This window comes from Balaenoptera borealis (assembly GCF_965194805.1).
Source record: "Balaenoptera borealis genome assembly, chromosome: 15".
Taxonomy (NCBI): domain Eukaryota; kingdom Metazoa; phylum Chordata; class Mammalia; order Artiodactyla; family Balaenopteridae; genus Balaenoptera; species Balaenoptera borealis.
The window spans coordinates 50,647,728-50,663,481 of record NC_138871.1 but is presented as its reverse complement, the minus strand read 5'-3'; the positions used below and the strand labels follow the sequence as shown (position 1 = coordinate 50,663,481).

Genomic DNA, 15,754 nt, shown 5'->3' with positions numbered 1-15,754 from the left:
GCCTACATATCGTTGGCCCATTTAGACAAGATGGATTTGTATCTTGGCTAACTTCCTCCTAGCAGTATTCTAACAAAGCAAGGTTTTATATTTTGGGGTAGAGGGTACCTAGTACTTCCTAAAAGCAGGCAGAAGGAGAGATCAGACCCTCTGATATGGAAACATGGAACAGTGTGCCATCGATGGGCAACACACAGAGGTCTGTGTACCTAGATCCTCTGCTTTACCACTGGGCTTCCCGGGGCTTGGTCCAAATTCTTTGACAAGATAATTCTCAAGAAACATTTCAGAAAAATGGCTACCAAGCTGGATAGGGGCCCGGAAACAGTACAAACCCATCAGGAGTAGGCTGAACATAGAAGTCAAGGACCTGAAGGAAAATAGAGAGGAACTGCTGAGAATCAGACACTGGGTTGAAGTAGACTGAATTTATTCCACCTACTCTTTCAAAAAAATTTAAATGAAGGCATTCAGAATTGGCTAGGTTATGCTGCAGAATACATCAACACCAACATTTTTAGTGATTTAAGCAACAAAGGTTAATTTCTCATTCACAGTATCTGTCAATCACACCTAAGTAGGGAGTTCAGCTCCATGCCCTCCTCATCCTGGGAGTTCAGATGGATTTTGCCAGTTGTGAGGATCTTATGTCAGAATTAAATGCTCTGATCTAAAAGTGACATATGTTGCTCATGTTACTTCTGCATAACCCACTGGCCAGAACAACACTATCCAATTTCAAGAAGGGAGAATCTTCCCACGTGTCTGGAAGAAGAAAAGTAGATGTAGACACATATTATAAGTCTCTACCATAGTTTGAGTGCACTGGGAATTTTTATATGAGATGTATATACCAAAGCTTATATGTAAAATACATGGGACTGCCCTGGTGACGCAGTGGTTAAGAATCCGCCTGTCAATGCAGGGGACACGGGTTCGAGCCCTGGTCCGGGAAGATCCCACATGCCATGGAGCAACTAAGCCCGTGCGCCACAACTACTGAGCCTGCGCTCTAGAGCCCACGAGCCACAACTACTGAAGCCCGTGTACCACAACTACTGAAGCCCGCGTGCCTAGAGCCCGTGCTCCGCAACAAGAGAAGCCACCGCAATGAGAAGCCCGCGCACCGCAACGAAGAGTAGCCTCTGCTCACCACAACTAGAGAAAGCCTGCGTGCAGCAACAAAGACCCAACGCAGCCAAAAATAAATAAATTTTTAAAAAATGAAAATAAAATACATGTTTATATTCTCTGGGAAAGTACTGGGCCGTTGTGTTATATAAAAACAGCCTTCTTCCCTTCAAGAATGTGTGGGTATGAGGACGGGTGTGGTGAGCATCCTGGAAAACACTGGTAGATGGTTGTGGTCATTTGGACTCGCATTTGAAACTGAAGGGTTTCAGACTCTGACTGCTGGCAAGAGTTCAGTGGCAAAGTTTTGCAAGGATGTAGGTTGAGGCCTCCCCATCTTTCCAAAGGCAAAAAGATGGATCTAAGGATGAGGCTTCTCAAAAATCAGAAAGCTGCCAGAACCTCATGATGGCTGTTAGCAGACCTTTTTCCTCTTCTAGATCTTCATTAAGGGTGTCTCCCAACTTAACACAAATAACAAAACAAACTAAAACAAAGCCTGTGTTCCCCCTTCCCCTTACTTAATTTCTTCACGCTCAGTTCAAACTCTATTTCTACTCATTCCACTCTTTGTGCACTTAATATTCAGCATGAGTTTCCTTAAAAAAATTAATGGTTCTTTAACATTCCATGGATTGCACTTTTTCTCTCCACTCAGCGTAAGTTCCATGACAACAGTAACCTTACCTCTGACCCTTTCTCTTTTGTCCTCTCTTCTAGCACTTAGCACAGGGCTGTTACAGAGTTGGCCAACAATACATATTTATTTGATTATACGAGTAATTGGAAAGGGAAAAATTTTTATTGAGAACAGCGCCCCAGGCTAATGCAAATATACTTTAGGCAACTATGTTGTCATTGAAAACTATATTTTAAAAGACAGCTCTCTGATGTGGCATCTGTTGTCACTTTAGTTCCCTCAAGCCACCTTCCAATGAGGTGGAAAAGGCAATAAAAGAGAGAAAGTGAGTAGCTAGTGATGAGAACAGTATGGCCTAGGCAAATAAGAGTTGAATTGGAACCTGGATCCTGAATTCTAATCTTGATTCTGCCACTCACTAGCTCTGTAAAGATGGGCCTCGACATCTTCATCTATGAAAAGGGATACTTGCAATTACCTTGCCTACTTCACAGAATGCTGAGAGTATTGAATAAAATCATGTAAGTTAAAGGAATCTGAAACCTTTAAAATACTTTATAAATATCATTTTCAAGTGGGATCATTAAGAAGGACTTAGTTGTGTCTAATGTCTTCTGTGCTATCAGAGCAATTTCAGGATGGGTAGGGGGATACACAGTAAACCCCTGAGAGCACATGCTCTGAACTCTTTGAAAGATTTGTATCTAATCAGCACAAGGTCCTATTGCTAATCGCCGGGGGTTGCTCCCTGGGCGTCCAGTTCAGTCTGTAAAGTGTTATATTTATAACTTTCTGAAGCCTCTCAGAATCCCAGGAAATAAGAGTGTGATCTGATTGTGACTGTAGTTTGCGGGTTAATATTGCCAGGCTGCTGGTGATTTCTAACAAAAGCAAAACGGCAGGTATCCGTGAGAGAAGGGCACTAAAGCTTTCCGCATCTCTGAGAGGGGCCGCTTCCCCTCCCTTCATCTTTCTCTTCCTCCCTCCCATCTGGAGCAGAAAAGACCACAGCTGGAGCCAGAATAAGCCTGCTCAACTGCAGAAGCTGATATGAGATGGCGGTGGGGGGTGGGGGGGCGGGAACAAGGCCAGTGGGCACTCTGGCAGTAAAGAGAGAATTACCAACGGCGGGAGAAGCTTAGATGGGGTTTGGTGGCCGTGGATAGGAAATAACGAGACCGCTTCATGAATCGTAGGAATTCTGTGCGGAAGCGATGTTAATATGTGAGCCCAGCGGCACATCCCACAGAGAAGCTGTTATGGTGGGGAATGTGGCAGATATGCCAGTGTGAAGGCAGGAGGCCTGGGCTTGAGTTTTAGTGCCAACTTTATTAGCTCCACCCTTAGTTTCTCTGAACATTTGTTGTCTCATCTGAAAAATGGCAAAAGAGGAGGGGGATTAAAAGCTAGTTCAAAGCTTTGGTGTCAGAACTGAATGAGAATGCTTACTAAAGGGCTTCTTTTATAAGAGTAATCAGTGGATCATTTGTAATTATGAAGGACTTTATGTCTGTGTTCTGCACCTCCTCAAGAGAGCTAGGCAGTGAGGATTGTGAACAACCGTGATACAGAAGGAGAGAAACAGACCTGGGAGTAGAAGAATTTACATCCAGCATCATGGACATAACACAACCTGAATGCTTCACCACGGGGAAAGCAGAGTCAGAGTCCTATGATCGTATCATGGCAACTCTGAGACTACGGTTGCGAGGCTATTCAGCAAATGTTAATTGTGGCCTGACAAAGATACCCACATCCTAAGCCCCAGAACCTATGAATATGTTATTTTACATGGCAATAGGGAATTAAGGTTGCACATGGTATTAAAGCTGCAAATTAGCTGATGCCAAAAATAGAAAGATTATCGGATAGACCCAATGTAATCAAAAGGGTCCTTAAAAGTGGAAAAGAGAGTCAGAGGAAGAAACGCAATGACAGAAGCAGAGTCAGAGTGATGCACTGTGAGAACTCAACCAGACGTTGCTGGCTTTGAAGATGGAGAAGTGGCCCATGAGCTACAGGATGTAGGCAGTCTCTATGTGCTAGAAAAGGCAAGGGAACGATTGGTTTCCCCCTAGAATCTCAGGAAGGAATGCAGTAAGATCTTCAGCCTATACTGTGATTTTAGTGCAGTAAGATTCCTGTCAGATCTCTAACCTACAGAATGATGAGATAATAAATCTGTATTGTTTTAAACCACTAAGTGTGAGATACTGTATACAGCAGCAATAGAAAACAAACGTAATACTCAAAACAAGATATTTGATACTAAGGAAGGTCTTCTGAATGTTAATTTCAAAAGGTTTGCACATCAGAAAGGTGAGTTTGTAAGTGAAACAAAGAATTCAGAGAGTTACTATAAACTGTAAAACAGACATGAAGTTGTCATTTTTAACATCTGTCCCACAGCCTGAAGAAACAAGATTAAATTTGATAGAATCACCAAAATTCATCCTCTTCACTGAGGCCCAAGTAGTCTTCCTATAACACAAATCTGATCTTGGCAAGCCCTTGTTTGAATCCTTTGTGGACTTTACATTGCCAAAATAATACATTTAAAATTTTATCTCTGCGATTTAACTTATTTCTCCAATTTCATCTCCTTCAACTGTTCCATAAGCTAAAATACAGGAGAAAATCTTCTCATAGCAAATATATTCCTATTATTGAAAGTGCTGGGCTTTCTATGCCTCTGCACATATAGTATGTTTTCCACTTAAAATATACTTCATTTCCAATAATGCCATTTGCAGCAACATGGATGGACCTAGAGATTATCATACTTAATGAAGAAAGTCAGAGAAAGACAAATACCATATGGTATCACGTCTATGTGGAATCTAAAATATAACACAAATGAACTTATTTACAAAATATAAACAGATTCACAGACATAGAAAACAAACCTCTGGTTACCAAAAGGGAAAGGCATGGGGAGGGAGGGATAAATTAGGAGTTTGGGATTAGCAGATATAAACTACTATATATAAAATAGATAAACAATAACTCTATAGCACAGGGAACTGTATTCAATATCTTGTAATAAACCATAATGGAAAAGAATTTGAAAAATATGTGTATATATATATATGCACACACACGTATACATGTACATGTATGTATGTATGTATATACATAGTTTTCTTTGAAAAAACTGAATGACTTTGCTGTACACTAGAAACTAATACATTGTAAATCAACTATACTTCAATTAAAAAAAAAAAATTCTTCATTTCCTTCAGTTTGCAAACTCTGACTTGTCTTTCAGTTTAAATGATACTTCTTCAGGAACACAGTTCTCTAACAAAGAAGCCTGACTTAAATTCTGTAAGCAGACATTTGTTAATTTTTTAGCTGATCACCGTCCAACCCACCACCCTTTCTGTTACCAGCTTGCTCTCCCTTTGGGGAATTCAGCATTGTGCACGGTATTTTGGTGAGAGGGATTCCCAATGTCCACTTCTCACTGTTGGCTCCTCCTATTAAAACTTGAAGTTAGCAAGCCAAATTCTTCTTGTCTCCACCCCCTACAGCCCAAGGACAAGTATGTGATCTAAAATCGATCCAGTTCCCAGCAGTTTGAATTTTGAGTGAATGATGCAAAAAAAAAATAAGTTCACAAATTGATCATAAGGAGTGCAATGGCCAGCAGACTGGATTTTGTTCCACAGCATGGTCTTTGCTTGCTTGATTCCTGCCCAATTTTCAAGCCTAGTTTCCCAGCCCCTTCACCTTCTCTTACTCTCTTTCCAATATTTTTCCCCCTAAATCAAGCCAGAGTCAATTTCTGTTCTTACATCAAGAGTCATCACTGATAGATGCTTCTTTCCCTGGGCTCCCATACCACACTGTTGATGCATATATTATAATACCTATCACTTATACTGTTTATTTAGTTATTCATAATTAGGATGGGTTTGAAATAGCGCTGACCATCTCATGGCCAAACTGGATACAGCAAAGTTGTGCTTTATCTGATCAATCAGTTAGATTTTTTTAAATAGGGAATAACTTTTAGAATTTTTAAATATGATGTTAAGGGGGAAGCTTGCAGAGAAAAATCCCATTGACTTAAGCATATGTAGTGTGATAAAGCCTATGAAGGAAGTATGATATGTCTATGGGGTCAGTCAAGGATGCAGGCAATAACGGAATAGCAAGGCAGAGACTCATGAGGCAATGGATTGAAGCAGAGGATATAGAGCTTAGGGTAGACAGTTGTGTTAGATTCGATATGTGTGTATAATTGCAAAGAAGGACCTACAGAGTTCACTGTGATGTGTAAGAGGATCATATTAAGAAATTAAGAGCCCCTAAACCCTGAGAAAATTATGGAACAAAGTCTCTGATACTTAAAAAAAATACTAAGCTGTAAAATAAATATAAGAAAAATCAAAACACGTTTGAAATTTCCTGTGATAATTTCTTTTGAAATCTAAAATATTAGTATTTTCAAAAATATTTCTTGTTGTTTTTCTGGTATCTCTGAACTGTTTATACCTTAATCACTGGCTTAGTCTGCCTGTTGTCGATTCAGTCCTGCATATGCTGGACATTCAGTGAATGAAAATCAATGGATTTGACCATCTTCTGGTGAAACAAAGCAAGTTGTTTACGTAACAGGTGGAGTTTTTGTTGGTGGTGGTGTTATTTTTGTTGGGGAGGGGGTTGGCTTGGGGATTAAGGGATGGAGCATTTCAAAATGCCAACCACGAACCCCGAAAGCTCATTTTTTCATCCTACAGTCTAGTGGCTGTATCTATTTCAGTCTTAGCTTGAGAAAAAAAGGTCATGGATAAGGTAAGTCTCCCATGCAGCTGTTGGATAAAGGAACTTTCGTATTTTCATGGTGTAGGTAGTAATATTCTCTTCAAATGAGATTTTTGGAAAGGATTTTTCTGAAGACTTAGAATGAAAACACCTGGACCAGTTTCTGAATGCAGAAGGCAAGCTTCACCTCAGGTGCTAAGCATCTGAATTGGGCCATGTCCTGTGGAGTCGTGCAATATCAAGTGCTTTTGGATCACATTCACTGACCAATTCTTCAAAAGGGGTGTCTTATTTTTAGCTCATTTTCTCACAGAGTTCATGAAGAAAATGCCACTGTTTTGTAGGAGCAGAATCTAAAACGTGTAAACTTTGCATCGATTACACAACCATTAAGCCTCATCAGCCTGCCCCATTGCTAACCTATATACTATATCAAGACAGGAAAGCATGGATAACATTAAAATCGACCATACATAAAGTTCCCACATTAAAATATTTTCCTGTCCCTGAAATTATTGCCAAGATCTGTTAATGAAGAAACATTAACAAGACATGCAAGGTGCACATATGTGTACATGTGTATATGTGCATGTGTGTGTGAGCACACGTGTGGAGTGGTGGGTGTGTTTGGAGGTTCAGTGGTATGACACCTCTAAGAAGTGTTCTTTGCACAAAATCTGGTTGAGCATTCACAGGAGGACTTTATAAATCTTTCCCTAAATGCAACTCAGCTATCGAACACAGAGTACAAACAGGGGTATTACTCTTGCTCACGCCAGCTAGATGCCTCGTTCTGAGCGTTACAGTCTTTTCAGGTTTCCAGTGGATACCATTCATCTCAAATTATGTAGCTTAAATTCACTAGATGTTCAGTGTGCTGGCCTCCACGCACCGCCTCCCAAATTTTTTAGATTTACTGGATTTTCCTGCAGCTACATGAAAATAACTGTTTCATCATACAGTGATTGAGCTTTTAGTGCTTACCTAGTCAGGGCCTAATTCCCTAATAAGCTAATGCCTGCAGTAGTTTATAAAGAATACCAGGAACATTTGTTATCGAATGGAGCCCTTACCAGTCGTTAGTTGCTGTTAAGCCCCAATTAGATTAGTTTTCTACAAGCTATAAAATCATTTTGGCATAACAGATGCTCAGGGAAATTTCTGCACAATCCCTTGCTTTTTTATTTCTTCGAAGTGAAAACTGACCCTCTGTGTGCTGGGTGACCCTTGTTTTGCCTATTTTTCAATACGTCTATATTTTAAAGAAGAACTGAGTATTAAGTTTACAGATGATTCCATCTTTACTTGATTTGTAGCCACTTAATTTGCACACTCAGATTTTTATTCCCTGCAAATATATATGGTGTATAGGGTGTGTGTACAGAACATAAAAATGAAGGCTTAGAAATTGAAATGGTTTATATAGAGGCAAGATCCATTTTTCGAATGCTTGATGGACAGGCTGCAGATTTCCATTCACTCTTTAATTTAGACCTGTGGAAATTATTTGGCTGGTATATCTGCATCAGTTATTACTAAATGTTAAGTTATAAAGATTTGAGAAGTTTCTAAGAAGAACTTATCACTCTCCATTCCTGATTCTGCCAGGAGAAAAAGTGAAAAATTTTGTACTACTGAGAAAGGAATGGTAAGGTGTTGAAATAACATTTTCCACTATTTCTTCCTGTATAAAATGTTTAGGCTCTGAAAACTCTTCAGTTAACATCACACAACCAATGAGTTGTGTAATGTTAATAGGTTAACAGTACAGCTGGGTTAACCCACACAGTCTCAGGTTAGGGTAGTGTCCCCACACGAATAGGACCAACTTTTCACTTTTAGAAGTGCCATGGTTTGAATGGTACATTATATTAACCTTCTAGATGTTAAGGAAATTATTTAAACATTTTATAAAGTTGATGTCCTCAATTATGTGATAAAGATAATATTTACTCTGCACACTCAATTAGTAAGAATTTTCTGTGCATCTACCCTAGGCACACGTGAAATGTTACAGGTGTGCATGACGTGATTCTGTCCCATGTGGAATTTGCAACCTGTGTGATTTTAGTCCATTATAACAAATTTGACAGTACTCTGGGAATGAAATAAGAGCACTAATTGTCCTCCACAAATATAAAATGATAACAGTGAGATGCCACAACTTTCTAGCTTTATGACCTTGAAAGATGTACTTAACATCACCAAGCCTATTTCTCCATCCATAAAATGGAGACAGATATAGGATTCTTCTTAAAGAACTGTGATGAAGATTCAACGAAATAAAGTCTAATGGGCTGAGCACAATTCTGGTCATACAGTTGATCTCAGAAGATGCTGGCCAAAAATAAATAGATGGATGAATTAATAATTAGTAACTACTAAATAAATTCACATGTGCATGGACAGGGATGAGGGTGGGAGAGAGAGAAAGGGGCAAGCATTCATTAAACATCTGTGTGCTAAACAATTTTGTATCCTCTCTCCTCCCTCTCTATACTTTTTTTTTTAATCTCTGCCATTTACTAGCTCTGTGATCTTGAGCAGATTACTCAATCTCTTTGAGTTTGAGTAATTGAGGCACAATCTCTTTGTGCCTCAATTTCCTCAGCTCTACAATGGTAAAATATATATATATATATATTTTTTAATTTAATACATCACATCACTGGTGCATAGTAAGTGCTCATTAAACCATAGTTATTGCTATTTCATATAGCTGTTATTATTTCAGGAAAGGCATAGGATGATAATGGGAGGAAATGCAGACTCCTCTACTGAGAAAAATGGGGAGAACACATTGGATCTCTCCATTACTAGGGGTTTGAAAAGGAATGGTTTGCAACTGAGTGAAACCTAGATCCTCTCTTAAGATTTGGTCCTGTACTCCTTCTTTCAGCGAGCATGGTTATTCACCATATGATTATTTGATGATGATTCACCACATGATTATTTGCCAAAGCTTTAACAACAAAAGTGAACGAACAAACAAAAAAAGCCTAGGTGATGTGGTTAAGTCAGATTCAGCTACTGAAATGCAGGCAGCCTAAGAGGTTCCTCCAAGGCCAAATCCAAATGCTTATAATTCAGAATGTTTCTTCAAAAATATTCATGAACATATTCATGTAAGCAGTGCTTCAGAAACTAAGTGTTCTTTATAATAAGCATCCATTCATCCTAACATGCCTTAAAAGGAAAATTGATCCTATTATTCTAGCTCAAAAGATGATGAGACAGAGGGAGGTGAATTGCCTGGACTAAGGTCACACATTAAGTCAAGAGCAGAGATAGACTCAGAATGAAAAGTAAAAGTAAACAATATTTTCCCCCAACAATAGTGGTACTTCAGTTCTAAGACTGTTACCTTTCATTGCCTTGTCTTTAAGTTCTGGTACATTTAATTGCTTTTGAAAGCAGCAAGCCTTACACTATTCTACCTACTTGGATGAGTTTTTAAAACTCACAAATTTCCACTCACTTGTGGTTAAACTTCAACTAGCTGCCAGTGTATTTAAAGGAACACTCTGTGAGTCTGGACAGTGCTATGGCCTAAAACAATAAAGAGGTTGTACCCAAATCCCATCCACGTTATCTAAGCAGCTGGTTTAACTCTGGGAGGGGCTTCTGACCCTGAAACCTGACTTCTCCAGTTAGCCAGGTGGTATGTGGCACTGGCTTCAAGGTCTTGTCACACACTCCTGATACTTGGGAAAACAGTTTACTAAGTTGGACTATTGGTATTTTCAATATTAATAAAAATGGCAGTACATCAAGGAGTTATAGCCAAACATCTCAAGTCAATGCGGAGACTGGGGGACAGTAAACAAAGTGAACTGTCTTAGCAGTTCACTTCCAAGTTATCTCAGAAGGAAGTCAAAACTAAAGAGCAGAGAGTATTCCTAGAAGAGCTTTTTGTAAGCTGTTTTTGACTTTATTTGGGTTTTGTTCTGCTTTGGTTTTGCCGCTTAGCTGTCTCACGGCAGTGATCAACACTGAAATTTCGCTCTGAGCAAAAAGAGTGAAGAGAAGGCTGGGAAGCCACCCTCCTTTCCACCTCCAAGCTTCAAGGAAGAATAGCCCAAAGGGCAGTAATGCAATGCGGACAGACCCCCTGAGGTCTTTTAACAGGGGACATGACAATCCAGCTGGAGTTTGAAGTGTGACCTTGGAGGTTTGAAGAGATAAGCCACCTGTGGAACTCTCATATTGAAGAAAATCAGCCCTGTTTTTAGGAAACTGTAAAGGACTCCCAAGAACCTTGCCCAGTACCAACATGGCCCCACTGCCTGCAAGCAATATAGTCCCAGGCTACGTGTCCAACCGTTATCTACCGTTGTTTCCTTTCACACTCACCATGCTTTATGGAAGCTGAGCTATCTGCAATCTCCTGTACAAACCCAAAACATTCCTAACTTAGGCAATTCTTTCCCCTCAAACCTATTTTACTCTCATGTCTGCCTGTGTTCCTTGTCCCAGTAAATAGAAACTCTGTTTACCAACACTACTAATTGTCAAACTAAAAATTTGAAACCACCTTGAATTCTTTTTTATATCTGCCTGTCAGATCCGTCAACAAATCCTGATTCCAACCACTTCTCACCCCTTCCATTACTACAAAGCTGGTGCACGCCTCTGCCTCTCTTGCCTGGATCATTGCAATAACCTTCTAACTAGTCTTGTTGTTTCTTCCCTTGCCCTCCTGCTGTCTATTTTCAACAAAACAGATGGTGATTCTGTTAAAATATAAATCATATTGTGTCACTCGTCTACTCAAATTTTTCTTTACTTCCCATACCAGTCAGACGAAGGCCAGTGTCCCAGCAATGACCTACAAGACCTTCTATGATCTGGCTTCATCTCTACTACCCTTGCTCGCTACTCATCCTTTTCCAGTCAGAATGGTTTCTGTTTTTCCTTTTAAAAACCAATCACACTCACTCCTCACATCCTCTACACTGCTTCTGCATGAAATTCTTTTCTCCCAGTTATAAAATGATGTTTCTTCTGAACCCGTCTTCAGGTATCTGCTTAACTGTCATACTCTCTGTGAAATCTATCCTTATTTATTCCGGCACAGTATTCATCATTATCTAACATACTGCATACTTTATTTGTATTGTTTATTTGTGTTTGTATTTATGTCTCCTATCATTAGGAAGAAAGTTCATGCAAGCAAGGAGTTTTATCTATTTTGTTTATCTATCTTATTTATTGTTGTGTCCCCCAGCCCCTAGAAGAGAGCCAGGCATACAGTAGATTCTCTTTAAATGTATCTAGAACGGATGAATAAATAAAGTCACCTTTTTACATTGCTGAAAGACTTAATGAGTATCTCAAAAAATAATAGAGTTATTTCTTCCTTGAAGGGCCATAGTTTTTAGAGTCCAGAAGCATACAACTCCTGAATTCCAGATAGCAAGGATGATGAAATCTTCTTTTCGAAGAAATGTCACTATTACTGTTAAGTCCTGGTTACAATTCCACAAACTCCCTGTGGGCATAGTTAATCTGAGGCCCCTTTGAAAAAAATGTCAATTACCTCCTGGTTTCTTCTTTCTCCAGCACTGTGACATCCTCCCCTGATTAATTCTCATTTCATTTTCTATAGCATCAACTGCAGAGCCAGCACTCATTCTCTTCAAACAAATTACTAAAGGCAACATGATAACCTGGCAGAATTGTCTTAACTTCAGTTGTCTTTTTCCCTTTGAAGTTAAATCCCCTCTGCTCATTATCAGATGATCTGAGTAGATTGTATGTGATGTATTATTGGCTTTGTTGTTCTATTTTAGTATAACATTTATTGTATTCTAATGAGAGGTGAAATAAATTTGCTAATGACATGAATAATTATAAGTGTAAACATTAGCTGGGTATGTGACTACTGGGAGAATGCCTCAGAAAAGAAACAAATCCCGTGGAGGTCAACAAAGAGAAAAAGCGACAGCTGTAATCAAAGTCTTTCTCCCCTTCTGGCAATTTATACTGCAGACAGGCTCTTGGTGCTGAGTACACGAGCAGAGAGGAAGGAGCAGGATTCAGACTAAGTTTTCAGTTTACAGAGTTGGTAGGTTATTGATGAACGGTGGATGTGCAGTGTTAGACTGAATTGCCCAGTGAGGAGAAGAATTGCTCACGTCATTCTAACTGCCTAAGATGTATTATGGTCTTCCTTATAACAAGGCACTGTGGTAGGCATTTCCAAGGAAACAGAGTAAGCATCATTTCTGATTCAAAAAATTTTAAACTGACTAGAGAAGACGAGAATATAAACGACTGTATTGACAAAGATACAGGCACAGTTTGCCACAAGTTATAGGCACAAATAGCCACCATGATAGAGGCACAAAACTGCTATGAAGTTCAACGGATAAAGAGGTTATAACGCATTCATTTGTGTTTGCCAGGGGAAGGAGGATGGGAAATGAATGTGGATGTGTGTAAATGCTGGAAAAAATCGTTCTGCCTCTATGAGGAGAGAATCTAGGATACATTTTGAAATATGAGTATGATTTTAACACTCAAAGAGGCTCAAGAAGAACATTCCAGAAAGTCTGTGTAAAGTTGGAAAAATTCAGAATACGGTAAGTAGTCCATTGGGATGAAGCACAGGGAAGTGACGGTAAGTAGGGCTGAAATATAAGTGGAGAACAATAAAATCCTTAAATATCAGGCTGTAAGTTTGTACTTACAGGAAATGGGGAGCCACTGAAGACTCTGAGCATGAGTGGGACGTTATAAGAGATCTCAAAGTAAGATTCTTTTAGGAGTTCCCAGAGGAAATGTGAACATGCTGCTCTCTCTCTTTCTGTCTTTGTCTTTCTTGGCCATTGGCTTCCAAGGTCTGTGTAGAGATAATCTGACCCATTGTAAGTAATTTAGAGATTGAAGTTGAAAGTTTGATCAATATAAGTCCTGAAATAGAGTAAAGTACTCACAGCAATTGTACTGTAATTTTTCCCACTGTAAAGCTAAGGAAGCTGAGGAACAAAGAGATTAAGTAACCTGCCCAAGGTCACATAGTTAACAGCAAAGAGAAAAAAAGAGAGACAAAAAGAGACAGAGATCGAGAAGAAAACCAAACATGCATTGTTGAATTGGTATAGATGCAAATACCATTAGACATTTGCTTAATGTATTATAGCTTTGGGTAAATTAATTTAAAGCACTAGAAATTTAATGAGTTGAATTAATAGTTAGAATTAATAGTTAGAATTTTTTAATATATGGCTGAATATTTTGGTAGTTTTAGTTAAATATTTCTCAGTTGCCTTATTATATTGACTGAACAGTTCTACTCAAAGAAGATTACCCAGAAATATTTTATGGATTCTGAGCTTTTAAGGCTGTGGTTCTCTCTGAAGAGCAAACAGAGATATTTGAAGAATGAACAAAGAGAAAAGGCTTCTTACTTTAATTGTAGACAAATAATTTTCCTTAATACATAGTGAACAGTAAGTAAAGTCGGTTTTGGAAAGTAAGTACAAGAGTAATTCTGCAACGCTTTTTAAAAATAAAACATTCTCACTAATGCAGCTAAGGTGTTCTTGTTTGCTCCATTTAACAGCTGTTCAGCTGTATTCTCAGATGGTGTGTGTGAAGAAGTCAGTTATAAAAAATGTTGTAAGCATCTTATTAAGAAAAAAGTTGCATGATAGCCTGAGAATAAATGTTTCTTCTCTATTCATCTGTTGGCTAGGGTCCCCTCCAGATACTTGAAGGGACAAGAGCCACATTCCCAATAATATTGATTTTACCCCTCTCTTAGACCGAGACCATCATAAGGTTAAACTTATCTTTTACCTAAGTATACCCATATGTATATACTGCATTTCCATAATTAAGATGCAAAGGTCCCCATAAACAAAAACCAGAAAATGTGTGTATGTTATTGTTAAAACATTAGTTGTTGAATGAGAAATTAGAGAAACATATACAGAAAAATTCTGTGGACTCAGGAAATCTTACTTTTCTGAAAGTTTTGAAGCTATTGGGTTTCTATACTATTCAGTTATTAGATAGCACATTCATTACATTTTTGTCAACCAAGTAAAATAGACATCACATAATTCCTTTTATTTCCTCTACTTGAGGCTGAGCTTTCAACAGAAATTAATGTTGGGTCAAGAACTTTTAAAATGTATACTTCTACCTTACCCAACAATTATTCTAGAAATATATTCCAAGTAGATAGCCTATCTTGGGTCAGGCTTCAGAAGCACCCTCTGAAGTAAGAATTCATGTGTAAGTGACTTTTTAAGAAAGTGCCCTAAGAACTACGGAGAGAAGAGGGGAAGAAGAATAGGGAATAGGAAGAATCCAAGCAAGATTTGCAGAATTAGACAAAGTCCACTATGGACACGTCAGCCTGATGACACGGGGACTCTGCAGTATAAATTATGCCTCAAAGTTTGTCCTGACCTCAGGCAGAGAACTGGGCTTTCATATTCCCATATCTGCATTGGCTAAGGGTACTTCCAGCTGTTTCTTCCATGTGGGCAAAGCAGAATTAGAACCCCAAAGGCAGTTCACAGAAGAAGAGTCCTAGGTGTCAGCAGTTCAGGCAAAGCCACTGAAGCTGGGAGAAGAGCTTTATTCACAATACGGAATACTGCACAGACATTTAAAAGTTTTAATTAATTAACAAGGATTTTTTTGAACTTATTTAGGGCACTGGGAATATATTAGAAATGTAGAAATACAGAAAACAGAAAAGACAACCTACCTACATGGGGCTAACATTCTAGAGGGGAAATGAGACAAAAAAACAAAAAAGAGAAATGTAATATGTAGTAGGCAGTAAGTTATATGGAAGAAAACAGAACTAGGCATGGTTAAGAAGGACTTACAAAGGCAAAAAGTTGTATGTAAGGAAGGGGACTATATATTTTAACTTAAAAATATAATTGAAAAGGATCAACTGAGCAAAGACATGAAAGAAGTATTGCCGCATGCATATTTGGGGAAAGATTTTTTCTAGTCAGAGGAAGTAGTGCAAAGGACATATGCAGAGGGAATATGCCTGCTGTGTCTGAAGAATAGTGTGAACATTAGCCTGTCTAAGGCAGATTAAGAGCTAGGAATTCGGGCTTCCCTGGTGGCTCAGTGGTTGGGGGGTCCGCCTGCCAGTGCAGGGGACACGGGTTCGAGCCCTGGTTCAGGGAGATCCCACGTGCCGCGGAGCGGCTGAGCCCGTGCGCCGTGGCTGCTGAG

The 15,754-nt window shown here is 39.0% G+C and overlaps 1 long non-coding RNA gene across 2 annotated transcripts in view; it reads left to right on the top strand.

Moving 5' to 3' along the window:
• LOC309612471 overlaps positions 1-14,805 on the top strand; it is a 758,831-nt gene extending 744,026 nt beyond the window's left edge. For both annotated transcript variants that reach the window (XR_014235138.1, XR_014235139.1), the window contains one exon: positions 10,511-14,805. This is a non-coding gene — a long non-coding RNA (uncharacterized lncRNA). The remainder of the gene's footprint in view (positions 1-10,510) is intronic.
• The last annotated feature ends 949 nt before the right edge of the window (positions 14,806-15,754 follow it).